This window comes from Otolemur garnettii, unplaced genomic scaffold (genome assembly GCF_000181295.1).
Source record: "Otolemur garnettii isolate 467f Iridium unplaced genomic scaffold, OtoGar3 scaffold00103, whole genome shotgun sequence".
In the NCBI taxonomy this organism is placed as follows: domain Eukaryota; kingdom Metazoa; phylum Chordata; class Mammalia; order Primates; family Galagidae; genus Otolemur; species Otolemur garnettii.
The window spans coordinates 7,577,262-7,597,417 of NW_003852498.1; positions in this window are offsets into that span (position 1 = coordinate 7,577,262).

Below are 20,156 nucleotides of genomic sequence, written 5' to 3' on the forward strand. Positions count from 1 at the left end.
GGGGCCTGCCATAATGCCTGGCTAATTTTTCTGATTTAGCAGAGATAGGGTCTCACTCTTGCTCAGGCTGGTCGCGAACTCCTAAGCTCAAGGAATCTCCCAACTCTGCCTCCCAGAGTGCTCGGATGATAGGAATGAGCCACCATACCCTAGGCCTGAATTGTATGCTTTAAAGTGATCCTTTTATCTTACGTTAATGTCCTTTCAAAAAAAGTATGAATGTTAATTTTCTGCTGAAATTAATCCACAAATTAGCAAGCAATCTAATGACTGATGTCCTCCCAAATGGAGAAACTCCTGGGTCTATTGACCATTAGTGTCTCCTCTAAGACACACTAGAATTAGCATTCTCAACTCTCCCATAAAAATGTCATGACATTAACTATAGAATAAACACTTATGTCCATTAGAGTTTCAGCATTACTGTTTTACTAAAATTACTTAGTAGAAAATTGATCTGTGTGTGGCACATACAATTCTGTGTATGGCCTCATTTAAAAAAAAATCTTGATATTCCATAAAACAATGTTTAAAATCCAACTACTGCACTAAAAATTATTTACTTAGTCTCATCTGGTTACAGGAATCCCTCCAGGCTATCCCTAGGAATCCTAGAAATATTAGAAATAAACTCTCACATTGTTGGGATAAGCAAACCACCATTTTCTGACTTATCTTTTAATTACACCAAAGCTGGTTAATCTCTCATTGATTCTAAAAATAGGAGGGTCTTTCATGTTTCTAAAGATGCTCTGCATATATGACTAGCTTTTATCTGATCCGATTACATCAAGTAACAGAGACTAAAGAATTGGTTACTATCCAATGAATAAAGGTAACCTAGCCTACATAAAAAGGTATCTTTTATAATAAATTGCCTGTACTAAAAAATTCTAAGAATTTTAAGCTAATTGCTAAATTTTTACTTAATTGGATGCTTGACTAGATGTAGTCTAATATTCTCTAATAATGTTTCCAGATGAAATATATGTGTTTAGAAGAAGAACAACTTCAACTTTTCACATTCTCTATATGAACAGGCAATTTTCAAGAGAAAGCATGACTTTTTAATCAAAAGGAAGTAGCATTTACCCTACATTTAAAAAGAAGGACTCTGAATTTCAAGTATATATGTAACTAGGGAAAAAAAAACCCTCAATAATGAATCCAAGAGAAGATTAACAAGACTTTATTAATTATGATAAAACACCAGTTGGGCAAATTTAACAAAGGAGAATACAGTGAGTACAAAAATTATACTTGAATTCGGAGGGGTTTACGTTACACTAACTCGTCAGCATATATTTAACTATAGTCAGTTAGGCAAAATTCAGACTGTTAGAAATAAGGTGCTTTACAATTTAAAGTACATAGAGGCCAGGCATGGTGGCTCACCCCTGTAATCCCAGCACTTTGGGAGGCCAAGGTGAAAGGATCATTTGAGACAAGGAGTTCAAGACCATCTTGGGCAACAAAGACTCCATCTCTACAAAATATTTAAAAATTGACTGGGCACGGTGGTGGGTACCTAAAGTCCTATCAGCATAGGACAATGAGGTGGGAGGATTGTGTAAATAAGCCAAGAGCTCAACAGTCTGGGTGACAAAGAGAGACTCTATCAGCCAATCAATCAATCAGTAGTCCATAAAGTTATTTAGAACATTTTTTTCTGAAAAATTATTCTCTCTTGTGCTGTGCCTGTGGCTAAAAGGAGTAGGGTGCTGGCTTCATATGCCAGAGGTGGTAGGTTCAAACCCAGCCCCAGTCTTCAAAATAAAAAAAATTATTCTCTCCTGATAATATTAAATGTAAAAGTACCAGTATTGCCACAGTGGTAGTATTATATACTTGTCATATAATGAAGCATAGATTTTTACTTTAAATAGTACCTACTGGTTTGGCACCTATGGCTCAGTGGGTAGGGCAACAGCCACATACACCAAGGCTGGCAGGTTCGAGCCCAGCCCAGGCCTGCTAAATAACAATGACAACTCCAACCAAAAAATGGCCAGGCACTGTGGGAGGCTGAGGCAAGAGAATCACTTAAGCCCAAGAGTTTGAGGTTGCTGTGAGCTATGATACCTGAGCACTCTACTGAGGGCAACATATTGAGACTCTGTCTCAAAAAAAAAATAAAGAAAGAAATAAGAAATAATAATAAATAGTACCTACTTATAGCATTTAAAAAGCAAAACAAATAGCAGCCTTATTCACAATAATCCAAAGGTAAAAGCTACCTAAGCATTCACAGATGGGTGAACAAATAAACAAAATGTATAAATACATACAACAGAATATAATTCAGCCTTGAAAAGGAGAGGCATTCTGACACATATCACAATATAAATGAACCTTTAAAATATTTTTCTAAGTAAAGTAAGCTGGTCGCGAAAGGATAAATACTGTATGATTCTACTTATACAAAGAACCTACAGTAGTGAAATTCATAAAGACAGAAAGTAGAATGATGGTTGCCAGGGGCACAGTGACGAGTGGAAAGGGGTTTAATGGGGAAAAGTTCTGGAGATGGACTGTGGTGATGGTTACATAACTATGTGAACGTACCACAAATCTATACATTTACATGGCTGAACAGGTAAGTTTTACCACAATTTTCTAATTTTAAAGTACTTCTTAATATTTAAAAAGTACTCCATTTTTTTAATGACCAAAAAAAAAGAAAGTAACATCACTTGTATAGTTAGGAGCTAAGCCAAAGGGAACATCACACAAAAGAGAGCTCTACTATTCACTATAAATGCCCATGCTTCCAAAGAATAACCACATATTTACCACTCATCTTCTCAACGAAACCTAGTGGTTACCAACAACATACAACTTGGTTGATTTGTGTGAAGACCCATAATATTTGAAAGTACTAGAAAAGGAAGTTGATATTTGTTCAATAGAATTTATACATATTTAATTATGTTTATCAACCAGTAATTTCTCAACAAAACTGACTGCCTTTAGACGTTCATCACGGTTGTTAAGTTCCAGGAAACTTACAAAAAGTTTAAGGCCAGGCAATAGTTACATTTTATTAAGTGTTCTCCTGTGTACTAAGCACCATATATACTTTCCCTCAATTACTATTTACTACAACTCTGTAAGGGCAATGTTACTGTCCCCTTTCAGATGAGCCAAAGCACAAGTAGTAAGTAGCTTGATGGTTTGCAACTAGTGTTCGATGGACATCTGTCTGATTCTGTTCTATCAACACATGGCCTCTGCCCATGAGCAATTAAATACCAGAACACTTGAGTACATGAAAATGTAAAACAAAAGCAAGAAAATTTTAAAAATACCTTTTGCAAACTAGAAATACTGAAGGGATTTTGACTAGTTGCTTTATAATAAAACAAACCCAGGTTAAATATATTTTATGTGTGAGTGGCAATTAAACTAAGGCTACCCAGGAAGATGGTGGAATTTCTATGAATGGGACTTATCAAGAATACAACACAGGCTTGGTGCCTGTGGCTCAAGTGGCTAAGGCGCCAGCCACATACACCTGAGCTGCTGGGTTCGAATCCAGCCCGCGCCTGCCAAACAACAATGGCTGCAACTAAAAAATTGCCGGGCTTTGTGGCGGGCGCCTATAGTCCCAGCGACTTGGGAGGTAGAGGCAGGAGAATTGCTTGAGCCCAGGAGATGGAGATTGCTGTGAGCTGTGATGCCATAGCACTCTACCCAGGGCAATAGCTTGAGGCTCTGTCTCAAAAAAAAAAAAAAAAAAAAAAAATACAACACAGATAGAAAGAAACAACCACCTGTCTTATACAATGCATGTACAATATTACCCAGGTTCAATTTTTTGAGGTCCTTTTCCAGTCACAAACAAGAACTATCTTAAAAATCTCTTTCCCCCCTCTCTTCTCTCTTACACACACACACGCATGTATGCCCAAATAGAAACTTTAGTTATTTCCAAAGCTCGAGGGGAAGAAGGATTGCTGAGGAAGGTGTGTCTGAACAAGTTAGCAACTGTGTGGTGTGACACAGGGTCACATCCATGGGGCAGACACGGATTTAAAAGAGTCCTTGGCAGGACAGCTATTCATCTCCATACTTGAGGCAGCTCCCTCATCAGCAAAAACAAGAAGACACCACTGAGCATGAGGGAGAAAAGGAACATTCATGATCATCACCAATAAACAGGTGCAAATAAGGCACTGAAATCATCAGCAGGAGATGAAAAGTATCTTCTCTGTGGAATTAAAATCCACATTTTAATTCAACTGAAGCTAAGTAGACAAAAAGTCTTTCTCTTCTTTTAATTTAACTTCCCTACTCTTGAGATTTCAATCAGAAGAAATCCTTTCTAACATTTAGATATTCTGTCTTCTTTCTTCAGTGGACAGAGGGGAAAGGCCTGGCAAATGTATCTTGAGCTAGCAAGGGAAAAAATCATCCTATTATACTCTCTCTTTGCTACTAACGCTCCTTCTCATTTACTTGAATTTTTCTAACCACAAAGGAAGCTCTGATAATATTCAAAATCTTTCAAAGCAGGCAGGGAAGATGTTTATGGTGTTAAGTATATTCAGAATATTAAATATTCTCTTTTTAAGCAACTCTGGTCAAGGGAGCAGAAGCTAATCAAACTGTGTAGTACTTGAGGATAAAAGTCATTTGGCACTATTGCTTCTACTGTTCAGAAACAATTCACCTCCTTCTTTTGCAAGAACCCTACAGACCCACGAAACAGAAGCAGACTTAAATTGTCTGACCTCCCCTCATAGCCCTCAGGCTGTTGGGAAAAAGCAATACATATTTTGGTCTCAAATTTATCACTCCTGTTTTCACAGTCATAAATTATTTCTTAGGCTTAAAACCAACAGGATTTTAAAAGGACACACACTGTAGGGTATTTAAATTCCAGTAACTAAACTCAGATGTATGAGACAATTTAAATCTTTATAAAAGCTCCCTGTTTCAAAACTGCCCAAAACAGAATTCTAGAAAATCTGTTTACTAAAATGCTCAAAATAAGGTTAAAACTAATGTAATAAACATATCTCTTCAAAAGTTCTGGTACGTGGGAGGTAATGAATGAATGAATCTTAGATCATAATCTATCATAGCTAATCAACTAATTTTTAGTTATAATGTTCAATATAAATGATCACAGATTATCTTCATCAGCAAACCGACAGAACAATTCAGGTGTTCAAAGTTCTATTTCCTTCACTCACACGGAAAATGAATTTAGTTAAGTCAGGTGCCATTACATAAGTAGGCCAGTAGGATAAACAGGAAAATTAGCAAATGCTTTTGAACAAACTGAACCATGGCAAACAAAAGGCAAGCAAAGAGAACAAAGTTGAAGTAAGATGCTTAAGGAAAAACCACCAGTTTTTGGCATGAATCCAGAAGAAAAACAAAACTGTCTATTAGGGACACAGTCAGAGCAAGGCCATTTGTCAAGAGTCTACAGGAACAAACTCTAAGTGGCTGTCTTGCATGTCTCAAGAGGCAGAACTGAGCTGATGCCTTCAACTGCCGGTCCCGTAGCCCCAATTGTGGGAGCTCTAATTTGACCTCCTGAGAAAGAATCCCAATTAGAACTGCATAGAGCAGTGGTTCTCAACCTTCCTAATGCCAAAATGTATTTTCATTGTTAAAAAGGGGTCGCAACCCAGAGGTTGAGAACTGTTGGCATAGAGGAAGCTGTTTAGACATGGTGATTTGGGTCAAGTCTGACCCAGTGTGTGATGTCAACTGAAACAAAAACTAAAGGAACTTTCTCAAGCATGTTTTCTGTTCTAGATAAAAGCTAAGGACCTTTTAGACCCAGCCTTTGAAGTAAGCCTCCCTGGACCAGAATGAGGACAGCTCAAAAACTGAAAGCTGGCATGATTTTTTTTTCAAGCCTACTGTTGTGCTTTGTAGAAACAGGGGAGTATTAAAGCAAGGTATATATCCTATTCTAGCAAAATTTCCTTGTTAAAAATGTTTAATTCTTAATGGTCAAATGGCAAACTATGAAAAGTATTCATCTGTTAGTGATTTTAAACCTGGCTTCCCATCTAAATTTGCCATCACTGACAATTCCTTTTGGAATTGCCCCCAAATCTATTTTATGATGCTATTACTACATCAAGTACAAGGCACATTCATCTGTTGAGATACAAAAACTTGGGCCTGTTTGAGGATTTAAGAGGATAAGGGTATGAAAAAATGTATATATAATTTAGGCTTTCAACTATAAATCGCATAGAAACAAGAAAATAGCATGAAACAAAAAAAATTCACTCTACCCCATCCAGTTCTTTTTGCCAGTGAACCATAGATCAAAGTTTCGTATTTACAATCCAGCAAGTCTTTCAACTCACTAAGACTTTGCATATGTGCTTTTTTCCATGTATAGACACTGTAACTTTCACTAAATTCTCAAAGGAATTTGTGACCCATCAGAACTCAAGACTCATTTTTCTAGGTTTATGTGAATTTGCAGGTAGATTCTAGCTACCCATGATATCTCCTTTTGGTCACTTTGCCCCAAAGGAAGAGAGAACTTGTGTATTGTGGATATTATCAGTGGATAAAGAAATTGAGATGAAAGTACACAAAATGAATTTTGACTCAACAAAGATGACTGGGATTAAAAAAAATCCCATCTTCAAGATCACATTCATTGAAAAATATGAGTTAAGACAACTAAAATCCAAACAGCACACTCCAGTAAGATCATAACAATTTTCAATTAACTCAGTATGGGAAACTCTCCTGGGCAGATGGTCTCCACAGTACAGTGCAGAGAGTCAAGTTCTTCCATGATTTAGACAAAATAATTTTACATGCTTCCTTCCAGGTTTACCTCCTCACTCCTCATCACTCCTCAAGGGAACCTAGGAAACAGTATGTACCGTGTGTACACAAAGAAAGGTGGTCATCATTACTCATTTTAATACTTGCTGTTCTTGCTGAAGCAAAACTAAAAAGTTGCTGCAATTTTATTTCCTAATTTGTTTTAAAATCACCAATATTGCCTTTTTAAGAATTTTGATAGGCTCAATACTAATATGAAACCAGTAGGGGAACTAATACACGGCCCATGTAAGAGGAAAAACTCAATTCAAGTTGGGGGGAAGGGGAGGAGGCAGCGGGGAAAGGGAGGGGGATAGGTGTGCTCTCACCAAACCTGTACAGGAAGGGTATATGGCACACCCCTTGGGTGCAAGACACAACCTACAACAGGGACCTTACTAACATTGTAAACTAATCATTTGTACCCTTATATTAATCTGAAATTTAAAAAAAAAAGAATTTTGATAGGATATTGGTAATAAGACAACCATCTAGTACATAAAAAGTCCATCTTTTACAAGTATAGCTGCCTGTTCATGCCCAGCATGAACAGTCACTGACAGCAGAAACCAGCCTGTGGGCTCTAAGCACACAGTCACACGGCCACAGTGCAGAGCGCACAGTGGAGCACCATGTCATTCCTGGCACCGAGCACACAGGGATCAAAGGCACGGGCATAGCTGGCATGCCATGATCCACAACACTAGATGCAGATCAGCACTAAAGCCTCCAAATGCTTCCATATAAAATTACATGGACATTGACAAACCACCTGTTGGACTAAAGAAAAAAATAAATAAATTATGCCTCTATAAGTCCACTTTTCCCTACATTTTGCTGTAAAATTGGTTCTTTGATTTTTTTAATGCATATATTCTGCTTTAAATGTTAAGTTTTAGTTTATCAAATGCTTTAGAGCAGTGGTTCTCAACCTGTGGGTCGTGACCCTTTTGTAACAGTGAAAATATATCCTGCTCATCAGACATTTACATTGCAATTCATAACAGTAGCAAAATTACAGTTATGAAGTAGCAACAAAAATAATTTTATGGTTGGAGGTCACCACAACATGAGGAACTGTATTAAAGGTCGTGGCATTAGGAAGGTGGAGAACCACTGCTTTAGAGCTTGCGGGAAACATAACTTTGTTATAATGTTTACCAGTCTGTGTTCCTTACTATCAGTTTTAAAGTGAACCAAAAAAACCGATTGAGCATTTTATCAGCAATGCCTCCAACTCTCCCAACTAAAAGTTTCTAGGCAATACTAACGAAAAGCTATATTCAGCTGTACCAGCGGTTCTCAACCTGTGGGTCACGACCCTTTTTTAACACTGAAAATACTTTGCAGCATTAGGAAGGTTGAGAACCACTGAGCTATACTGTATGCTCTTTCGTCCAGAACATGTAAATATGCAGCATTATGGTAATAATCCAAGGTAGAAGTAAACATAAAAGACGAACAAGATGTTTATTCACTTGTTAAACAAACACCTATTGAGTGTCTGTAATATTCTAGGAGGAAATCTGGGCTTCAGGGGTGAAAAGAAGAATGAGTCATAGCCCCACCCTCAAGACTATCCATGAAGGAGAAAGAGAGATGGACAATCACCAGAATTAAATGGGAGCAGTAAATGAATAGAGGCATGTACATGGTGCTGTGTTTAGTGATTCATGGAAGGTGTTGCAGGGAATGAGCTTCAGAATTTTAAAGAAAATGCCCTCAGTTATAAAGTTTTAACACTATTTTTTTAAATAGTTACTTGGTTCAAAATTCAAAAGGAATAAATGTTTTTATGTTAAAAACTTTTCTTATCACACCTGTCCCTAGTTACCTAGTTGCCCTCCCATAAGCACCCAGTGTTAACACAGGAGTTTCTTATAACACTCTAATATTGCTTCCCTGATTAGTAAAGGCTTTGCCTGCCAATGACGCTCTCATGAGTATATTGTATTTTATTATGTATTTACATAGTATATATTTTATTATGACTAAACACTCTGTAGTAAATGAAGTAATTCATAAAAACAGACTTCCAATGTTAGTACATACCAAGTGAGTTTCTGTCTTTATTAGATAAACATGCTTAAGTTTTTTATAATACTTCAAGATAGAGAAGATAATGAATAGGAACAAAATAAATAAATATATATATATATATATGATGCATTCTAGATGAAAAAAGAAAATGACAAGAATATCTTTTAAAATATTCTCCAGCATATAGGCTTTAATTAAGTCTAAACAACTGTCTTAGGTTCAACTGAATATACGACTCAAGTGGGTTTGGGTTATAATGTGCCCCATGGTAACAGTGGTGATTCTGGTGACAATTTTTAAAGAAAATAGATAATTTATACTGTTAGTTCTCACTTGGCTTCACTAATGGAGACAGTGTCTGTGAAGAACATAGATGACAGGGAATCCTCTGCATTCCACTTTGCTCAGCAACCCCATCCTACCACTCTTTGAGAGGTCCTTGTCTTCCCAGCACCAGCTTGCTCAGACTTTCTTTCAAATAACCGCAATGGCTAACAGCTAAGTAACTGGATAGTATGAAGTAAGGTTCACAGTATAGAATTGATGTTAAAAAAAAAAAAAAAGGAAATAGCTATGGAGAGCATTAATCATGAAAATGTCAGGGAAGTCCTCAGTCTCAAGTATTCCAACCTCCATAATACAGGGTTCCAGGTATGTGGCTGAAATGTGTCTAAAGATAGTGTATTTGGTGTCTTATCAACATTAGGGGCCATTTCTAGCATTCTGGAAATGGAGGAATGAAATACTCAGAAACAGAAGATATTCATGAGTGAGATGAGAGGGTCACAGGTGGGAAAGTAAGCAGACTTGTTGGCATCAGAAACAAACAGAATGAGCTACAGAAAATAACAAGGCAATCAGAACAAAGAGATTGTGAGTGACATAGGAAATCAAACTGATTACCAAAGCACAAATAACACAAAATAAATTTAAAATCATGGACTTGTAAAGAGGTCAAAGAGTAGATTATCAAAAATTTGTAATTCTGACAAAATCAATTTCTCCTAGAATAGGTAAGTTAACAAAATTATAAAAAAACGTTTGGAAAAGATGAATGCAATAAAACCATGACTAAAGTTACAAACACCAGGGCTAAACCTACATTGCTTTTTGTAATTTATATTCTATCATAGAGATTAATGGTACTTTTCTTCACTTACAGTCAAGATGCAACCATGAGTAAATAAAGATCTAAGAAAAAAATATATAATTCTATAGCTCACAGTAGAGCTCTCTAAAAATTGAGCATATATATAAACTTGAAGAACATTTCTTTGTTAATTTTTAGTAAGGTTTGAATTAGTGAAAATTTTAAGCTGTGTTTAAAAGAGAGTGAACTATTAAGAGAAAGCAAAATTGCTTTGGAAATTGGCCATAATTAATTGAAAAATAATAGATATTAGCACAAATTCCTGTTATTCAATTACCAGGATATAGAAGCCAAGTTTTCTTTAAATTAAAGGTAAAGAAAAGCAGAGGGGACTTTGCATATTTTATATTTTTGTAGCTAATAAATTCACCCTGCCTTAACCTATCACAGACAAGCTGCTACTACCTAACAGTTCTCTCGGGAACAAGCCTGTCCATCTGCACAATTTAGCATATTTGCTCTAATTACTACTTGAGTAGCTTATTGTTGGTCCCCACGGACAGTCAATGAGCCTGAGGTCAGCAGGAAGAGCTGTTTGACCCAACCACTGACCCCAAGGGATGGCCAGTAACCTGCTGGCCTGACCTGTAAGTGAAGAAAGAACTAAAAATTCTTATCAGGATTCACTGTTTTGTTTTTTTTCCCCCTTAAACTCAAGAAATAAAGCATACCACAAAATCTATTTACCAATCTACCTACGATATAACTGCTTTATATTTTTTCATTAAAATAAAATATTTTATTTTTAGAAATTTAAATATTGTTAGATTGTATATTTTATACAATCAATATATAAAATATCTATAATAATTTACATATTTCAACTCTTTAATATGGATTTCAACTAGAGCATGATCTAGTTCAATGGTTCTCAACCAGGGGAAAATTTTCCCCTAGGGGATAGTTAATAATCTCTGGAGATGTTGATTCCCATGACTGAAAGGTATAACTATTAGCGGATAAAAGTCAAGGATACAGCTAAACATTCTATGGAGCATGGAACAAGTCCAAATGTCAATACAAAGAATTATCTGGTCCAAACGTCAAAAGTGCCAAGGATGTTCTATTTGATAGAAAATTGAATTAGTTCCTAATATTGATTTGTCTTGTAATTTAGTAAATCAATTACTTCTTTTTTATCCTTAAATGCCTACATACCTGGATTGATTGCTTAAATATAACCTTTCTGACCCCCTGACAATGAATCTGAATTTGTTTAGAAAGGGATAAGGGAATTTACTTTTATATCCAGCACCCTACTACCTCTGCACTCTAAATTTTGAAAAACAGATATCTTCTTTGTTTTACATAATAAAGAGGTTTTTTTCCATACTTAAATTCTAGATGTTATGTTGTATATCCTTAAACATTCAAGAAACAAAAACAAATGTTATTCCAGTTACCATGTTAATATTTTAAAATTATACTGAGGCTAGAAAAGATGCTAGAGTTCATTTATAAAACCTTCTTATTTCATAGATGAGAAGATTAAGATGGGAGCTGCCTAAAATTACAGAACCAGTTAGTGAGGGAACCCAGGTGACTAACTAGTGTTTCCCTCCAAACCTTAGGGTACAGGTAACATGTACTGAATGTTTCTACAGGGCTCTAAAGTCTCCCGCATGGTCTCTCTCCCAGTCATTTCCCATCAATGTTCTGCATATGGAGCCAGGAAAGTAATGCCGAATAAAAACATTGAAAGAGACTTGTGAACATCTGTAAGATAATATAGAATTCAGTTCAAATTAGTGTAATATAGAGCTGTTGACATAAATGCAAGCATTTGAAGATATAATACAGGGGAAATATGTCAGGAAAAGGCTTCCTGTAGAAGATCTTGAATCAGATTCTGAAGGAGGAAGAGGAGAAAGTTGACTAGGAAGAGGTATAGGGCATTTTTAATTCAAGGAATGGTATATGCAAAGGCCCCAAAATAGAAATTAGCAAACCAAATTCAGAGAACTGCTAATAGTTTTAAGTGACTATAGCAGGAAGAACATATTAGAAAGTGTTCAGAAATCAACTTGTCAAGATTAGCAAGCTAATTTAGATAAGGGCAAAGAATTGGTAAAATCTTCTAAGTGCCAAGCTGTGTGGATTCTCAGGACACCTGCAATTACTATACACCTGTTTATTATTCCCTCAAATGATCATATTTCTTTACTTTACTTTTGCTCGTCTGCCAAACTACAGTGTAAGTTTAATGCACTAAGAGTTCAGATCACAACAAGGAATGTCTATGAAAGGTAAGGAGACTACTTTAAAATGAGCTGGGCATGCATGGATGCTATAGAAATCAGAATGGGTATAACTAAAAGGAATCAAAGTTTACTGGACCTCAGGGCATGTACCCTTCAGATCTGCACTTCTGCCTTCCTTTCTGATCTCAGAAGCCCCAGAAACAGGCCCTCCTGTGGTCATGGGGCCAGGCTGCTGTAACAGCTGAAGTACCTGCAAGGCTACCGCTGATGCCTGGAGAGGTGCTGTCTGATAAAGACTGGCTTCACTGGACATCTGGAGAACTGGCGACTTGGAGCTAAAATGCAGGTGACACTGTCTGGAAGTGCAGATGAGTTGATGTCCCCCTCACCAAGCAAGCAGATTTTAACTAATGGGAATGCTATCTAATTCTACCAGAAGGGAGCCAGTGGATACACTTTTCCCTCTTCCTGCTCCTAAGGGACTGCTGTGATATGCATGAATGTGTGTCACCTTTCTGACGGCATGCTATGAGACTAAGCAATCACTGGGAAGTCTGTTGCCAAGCTGCGGCTGGTAACGTGAACCTTTTTGTATTCGTTCACCTGCCTCGCTCCATTTCCACTCACTTCCACTTCCTTGGGTTTGCACTCCCTAGTAAGTGCTAGAATGTAACCATCTGACTCAGGATCTAGGGTCTGGGCATATCAGGCTAAGGCAAAATTTATCCTACTTAGTAAATGAAACTCAACCAGAGTACTTAATGTGCTGATTTTAAATCTATTGCTATGGCTCAAGCTGCTAAGGCACCAGCCACATACACCTAAGGTGGCAGGTTCGAATCCCCAGCCTGGGCCCGCAAACAACAATGATGGCTGCAACCAAAAAATGGCTGGGCGTTGTGGCGGGCGCCTGTAGTCCCAGCTACTTGGGAGGCTGAGGCAGGAGACTCGCTTGAGCCCAGGAGTTGGAGGTTGCTGTGAGCTGCGATGCCATAGCACTTTACCCAGGGGGACAGCTTGAGGCTCTGTCTCAAAAATAAATAAATAAAATAAATAAATCAATGAATAAATCTATTGCCTCAAATCCAGCAAGGCTTAGAGACTTGTACATTGTTATGTGGGTGGCACAGGCTTGCTCCACTGCCAGTTCATCTGCTCATAATTGTTCCCATCAGATACTATGGTCTTTGCTGCAGTCATGTAGCAACCAGTTGTCCAGCCTTTTTATTCTATGTGACTAGAGACTATGCAAGATGGGATATGAAGGAACTGAAGGGGAAAGATAGGTGGGCAAGCACCACACAGAAGAGAAGCAGCAGGGAAACTGAAGGAGACTAATTGCAGAAGATCAACGACTCCCCTCAGCAGGACATCCCACAGCACACACACAGTGCACAGCAGCCTTTGGAAGCCTAAACAGCATAAATGGCTAAAGGTGTTTCCTGATGAATGAAGCTTTAGTTCTTTGGCAGGTAACAGAAGTCTGACTTTGGAAACAAGAACACCTGGAAGTCAGTTCGGCTCTTGAACTGCTCCAAATTCTTCATACCAGGTTCATTGTGAGAAGCCACCTGTGACTCTGCTCATCAAATCCTGCTGGTTTCTGGTTCTGATCTGTTACAACACACCAAAGAGTCATTTCTAATTACAAAAGTAAAATAAATAATTCATAAGGATTTCAGCTTAGAGCCAGTGTGAGATTGGTCTATGTTGATGATCACAGAATTGCAAATTGCTTCAACACTTCTGCAAAGTAATTACTTAATCCAAGTAATAAAACCTGAGTAATATAAAGTAACAAGTGGTATGGCTCAGTTTGAATTAGTGAAAATTACGAATTACAAAATGTTCTTTTTAGGAAATACTTATGTATGAGAATGTTATGTATTCATCAAACTCTGCTGCCTTTTCCTCTTGGGCACACAATGGTATGTAGGCAGAAGGAGGCCTGGCTTGTAAGAGAAACTCTCTGTGATTTTTCCCTTTTCCTAGCCTCTGACTAATAATAAGAGATGACAAGACCTTGCAGGAAAGTTAGCACAGAGAAACAATACAAGAATCCTAGATCCCTAACTGGATGCCTTGAGCAGAGACAACTCCTCCGCCCCACACCCACACAATCCCACTATTAGAGCTGTACCTAATAGAGAAATACCTTTTTTTTTTTAATGTTAAGATACTGGATTTGGTGGAATTGTTGGTTACGATAGACAACGGTAAAATAAATACGGCATTAATTACAGTTTCTAACCAAAAGAGAGCATGTAAAGAAATGGGTGTTTGATACAAATGTTTGAGCTGAAACATCTTTAGGATCAAAAGGCATCTGGAACGTCAACATTAAAAATTTCTAATTTTTTTGAGCTATCATTTTTTAAAAAGATGATTTTTTTGTCAGCTTATGTTTCCATTTTTTTATTGTGTTAAGATGTTTATATTCTACTTTTAGAAAGATTCACTTAAAAAAAAAAAAAAGAAAGATTCACTTGTACCCTTGTAAGATAAAACACAGAGGTGATCCCACCAATCACCCTCCCTCCACCCATCCACCCCACAGGTTTCCATTTTTACTTTTCAAAACAATTTATGCAAATAATGAAATTAGTTTAAATTTTCTATGTAAGACTCCTACACATACCGTAGTTCAACCTGAATTTCAGATCAGTACAGTCTAAATTAATGTGAGTTGTCTATGAGTGTATGAAAGTATGTGTATTTTTAGTTACAACTTGAGTTAAATGTATTCACGGCATATCCCAGATTCCCTACCAAACAATAACTGTATTCCATTTGGCATATCTGTTAAATCAATTGTCCCAATCTCTTTCCTTTCATCACTCTTTGTGCCTTGAAAACCATAAAGCTTTTCTTTTAAATATGGCTGAAACTCATTATCCTTTCTGCCAATCTATCATCCTATCACTTTTCCTTCTTTTCCTTTTATTGTCCTCAACCAAGTAAGTGTCATTTTCTTGCTTTTGGCTGGGAATTCAACTGAATCAGCTTTCCAACAAATCTGGTACATTGAATTTTAATGTTCCCTGTTACTTTTGGGCTCACAAATAAAAACAAGCTATCTTCTGGTGGTGCTTTGACTCTGCTGTTTATTTTGGTTCTGCATTTGGAGTTGGAACAGGTGCTATTTCTTCCTCGGGCCTAAACATCAAAATATTTGTGAAATGGGCTTTGCACTTCACTGATCTGTGTCAACTCACAGTTGCAGTGAAACATATTTACAATGGAAAGATTTTCTTTGCTGTGAGAACTCAAGTCTTACTAAGGTTCTAAATGTTGCACTTTTCCATTGTGCTTCTCTCTGGAATATAATACCCAGTAATACATTCACTGAGTATAAATTAAATATACCAATTATAGCTGGTGAGTAATGACTTTTTCAAAGAGTGCGAAATTCCTTTTTTTATTACTAAGTGATGGACATTTCTACCGACTTTGATATTTCTGTGACAGTTTTCTTTCATTCTAGTTAGTAACTGGGAAATCTGCAAGAAGGAAGTACTTACAGGCAGTGGGAAAATATGCAAATAATGGGGGATTAGTTTGAATCAAATTTCTAGAAAATGAATGTGATCATTGAGACCTTCATTAATAATTTTTTTAAAACAAATACCCTCTTCTTGAATTTTACAAAAGAGAAAGAAAATGAGAATCTTACCCTGCTAGACAGAAGTTTGCAAGGGGGAAAAGAAACAAAAGCCTATAGGAATTTGTATAACATCTTAAGTAGGTTTAAATAATCCTTGAAATTGAAGTAGGAGTACATTTTATAAAACTCATCTTTCTCTCTCAAGAGTCCAATTCAGGATAACATGTGTGCAAATCCTAGGCAATATATGGCTGCAAAGTGAGGCAAGGGACACACGGAGAGTTAAGCCAAGTTCTGAGTTATGCCCCATAACTCCTCTATACTTTTGGTCACTAATTCCACCTATGTAACACAAAGTGAAGAAATAAAGTCTTATTCCCGATGGCTTCTTGAATGGGTGAAGAACAAGTCTGAGAACATTCAAGAAAGACAAATATTGTGCCAGGCAGTCAACTCAAAATGTATCATTATGATATTTTCCTTGTATTAAGAACAGTGTCCAAACAGTTCACAGTAAGTGAAATAAGATTTTACCCTGTTTTACTCTTATAAAATCAGCTCCCCTTCTTCCTCTCTCTCCTTATTTCCCTCTCTCTTTCCTGCGAGTCATACTTAATGTCTATCAGCTTGGGGCTGAACACTATGTTAAGGTCTAGATATAACTCAGGGACAAGATGATATAGCAGAAAAGACCTCACGAAACAAGTAAAGATAGAGAAAAGGAGCAGAAACAGATGGTAGCAAATAACTGACAAGATAATCTATAGTGACCACACAGTTTATCAAACAAGTTAGTCAAAACTGTTCATCTTGGCCTCCATTCATATAGCCTTAATCCCATAACCCAGTAAATCTGGGCAAAGAGGCCATGGATAACAATAACTAGTTGGTTTTATTTGTTGCTATTTATAAGGGTTCTTCTAAGAAAGAATGGTGAACTAACACTTGAGAACTCAGCTCTCCCATAAGGGCTCACCATTTCTTTGAAGGAGGTTCTGCATCTTGATGAGCAATTAAATGGACTGCTGCAATTCCAGGCCAGAACTGTTTTCAGAATTACGTTAACAGTTCAATCACACCCTCTGAACTCTTCCTACACTGCAACCTTTCATTCTTCCTTTCTATTCTGGATTTTAAACGCTGAAAATTTTAGGTGGATTTACTACAGCATGCTCATCATCATGAACTGAAGAAGTACTATCAAATAAATGCAAGAGATCAAAGAAAGCACCAGCAAGATACTGGTCCCAGCAGTTTCTTGCTCGTTTGTAAATGTGGTTTTGCAGTTTCTCCATAAGTTATAGTTCCTTGACTTACAAATAAGAAAAGATAATTATCATACTATGCAGAATAATTTTATCGTATGCTTTTTATACACTAACATGCACATAAATGATACTAAGGACACTCAGTCATGAAAGATTCACAAATTTATACCATTATTTATGGCATGTCCTTTGCTAAACTCAGAATCCACTGATGAAGTTCCAGTCCCTGTTGACATATATGACTCTCAGGAGCTACTATATATCATATTAAAGTTTCCTTGCAGGAGACACTATTTCAGCACTGGGCCAAAGATTTAATCTGGGGCCAGGGAAAACTAAACCTTAAGGCTGTGACTCAAAGTTACTTTAAAATTTGATTGAAAATGTACCACAAAGGTGTAAATCCTAAGATTCATCCTAGAGCAAATTAAATATTTTTAAGCTAAATTTCTTAGAATCGCTTTATAATCTCTTCGTGAATTTGCTGGCCATTTTCCCTCCCCACAGCTAGAGCTTCTCCTTTGGCATCTGCTACCTGGGCTATCGCATGCGTCTCTTAGGCTTCTATAATCTCTCTCTCCTCCATATTCTGAAAGGCATCTTGCCAAAAAGTTAATAATGTCATTGTCCTGTTTAAAGCTTCCTCAAACTCCCCACCACTCTCTGGATGACACATTCAAATTCTTTAATCTGGTATAAATGTCTTTATTTAAATGCCTTCCCAAACTACCCTTCTAGCCTCATCTACTATCCCACTCCATTCAGGCAGTGTGTCCTGCCACCGGTCATACCTCACTTCTGCCCTGTGCCTACCATCTACTTTGCTTAAACATCCTTCCCCTCCATTCTCTGCCTGGCAACCTTCCTTATTCAGCCTTTTCTAACTTAGCCAGGAATGGTTACTGATGTTGCCACAGTAATTTCTTTACCATTGTTATGAAACACATTTGTGTGTCATAGGTAATGACTCCTATTTGTCTATACTCCCTTGTCCTTCACCTGGTGTAGCCTGTGATCTTTGAGGGCAAAGACTATGTTTTAATTATTTTTGTGTGTTCGCACATATCTGTGTCTATATCTCTACCTACCTACAGCTTAATGTAAGTCCTCAGTGAATAAATGAATTTTCTGAATACATATTCAGACTGAGTTGAACCACTTAGTTAATTAGACTCCATCACAGCGCTAAAGATTTCAGTTAGACTGAGTAGTCCAAAGGAATCTATATAACAACTTATTTCCATCATAATATGTCTTATACCTTTTCTTCAACTAATTTACTTAGATTTATATTTAAAAGTTTACCTAAAGTCAAGCAAATATTTATTTTTCCTTCCAAAAGGGAAAATAACAAAAGAGACAAATCAAAATATTTAAAATGTTCTTATTACACAACATGTCTCTTTGCAACATACTGGTATTGTCTAATTAGCCACAAAAGTTACACAACTCAGTATTTAAATCCCATGAATTATTTGAAAACTATGTTATTTTATATATTCATTTATATGAAAGTGTTTTTCATATCATAGAGAATAAACCTCCATATTAATTGTACAAGTTGAGAAAATAAGTATTAGAGTTTGGTGTTTTTAGCTATAAACATTACTTCAAAGGAAAATAAATACATTATAGGACTAATCAGACCTGAAGGCAGATTCCATAAATTTTACTGAATCAATACTTTATTTTCCATAGGAAAAATGCAAGAAAGGAAATTACACAGTATTCTATATATATTTGTCAAATATTTTATTCACTGAGGAGACAATTTTCTAATAGAAAAGATAAAAATTACAGACAAAATTTCATTTATATGCCGAAAAGTATAGTTCTTAAAATAGGAAAGCCATAACAAGGCTTCCTAAAAACAGTCTATGATAAGCAGCTTTTCACAAACTTTTTTGTTTAGTTCAAGTAAAGAACTGAATTTATTACAGTTCAGTGCAGACTATGTAATTCACACAATTTTTAGGAACTAGAACGATACCTAGTGAGAACTCTTACCGTCTGTGAAGGTTTATCTTCTGATTTAAAAAATGTTAGGCTGGGTGTGGTGGCTCATGCCTATAATCCTAGCCCTCTGGGAGGCCTAGGTGGGTGCATTGTTTGAGCTCACAAGTTTAAGACCAGCCTGAGCAAGAGTGAGACTTCATCTCTACTAATAATGAAAAACCAGGCAAGAGGATCTCTTAGAGCCCTAGAATTTTAGATTGCTGTGAGCTATGATGCCACAGCACTCTACCCAGGGTGACAAAGTGAGACTCTGTCTCCAAAAAAAAAGTCCTGTCTCTGAATAGCAAAGGAGATCTGAACTCATTCCACCTCAATTCAGAGTACACTTCCCCCTCTGCAATATACAAGATCTAACAACTAAGTTTGTGAACTCATCCTAGAAAAAGTGCTGCATACTTCATTGCTGAGTATCACTATAGTCACCTTCAAAGTACTCCCTTTGGGAAACTATCACTAATGCCAGTGCCTAGTCCACCCTTCAAAGTAATTTTGGAACTCTTTTTCTGAAATGGCCATCATAGCTGTCATTGTACAGCACACAAAAACGTGCAACAACAAGAACAGTGCCACTCAGCAAGACACCATCACACATCACACAAACACAGCTGTGAGACTTATATACCACGGTCGGGAAACCTCACTGAGTTGTTTGTACAGTGCTGCCAATGTAAGCACACAGTGGCAAGTTTGTGAACTTAATTATCAGAACCTTGCATGATGACAGCTCTGATGGTCATTACAGAAAAGAGCTCCAAAATCACTTTGAAGAGTGGACTAGGCACTTGCATTGGTACGTAGCTTTCCAAGGGCAGTACTTGAGGTGACCCAAGTGATATTCAGCAATGAAGTACAAGGCACCTTTTTTAGATGAGATCTCAAATTTAATTGTTAGACCTCATCTGGTTAGGTAAAGAGAGATCACAAGATGAGTGGGTAGAGAGGAAGAAAATGGAAGGAGAAACCAATACATTTTTTACTTGAACTAGGCAAAATTCTTTAAAATGAATATAGCATGGTGGTATATTTACTTGTTGTAAACAGTCCTATGCAGAAATAACTTAGGT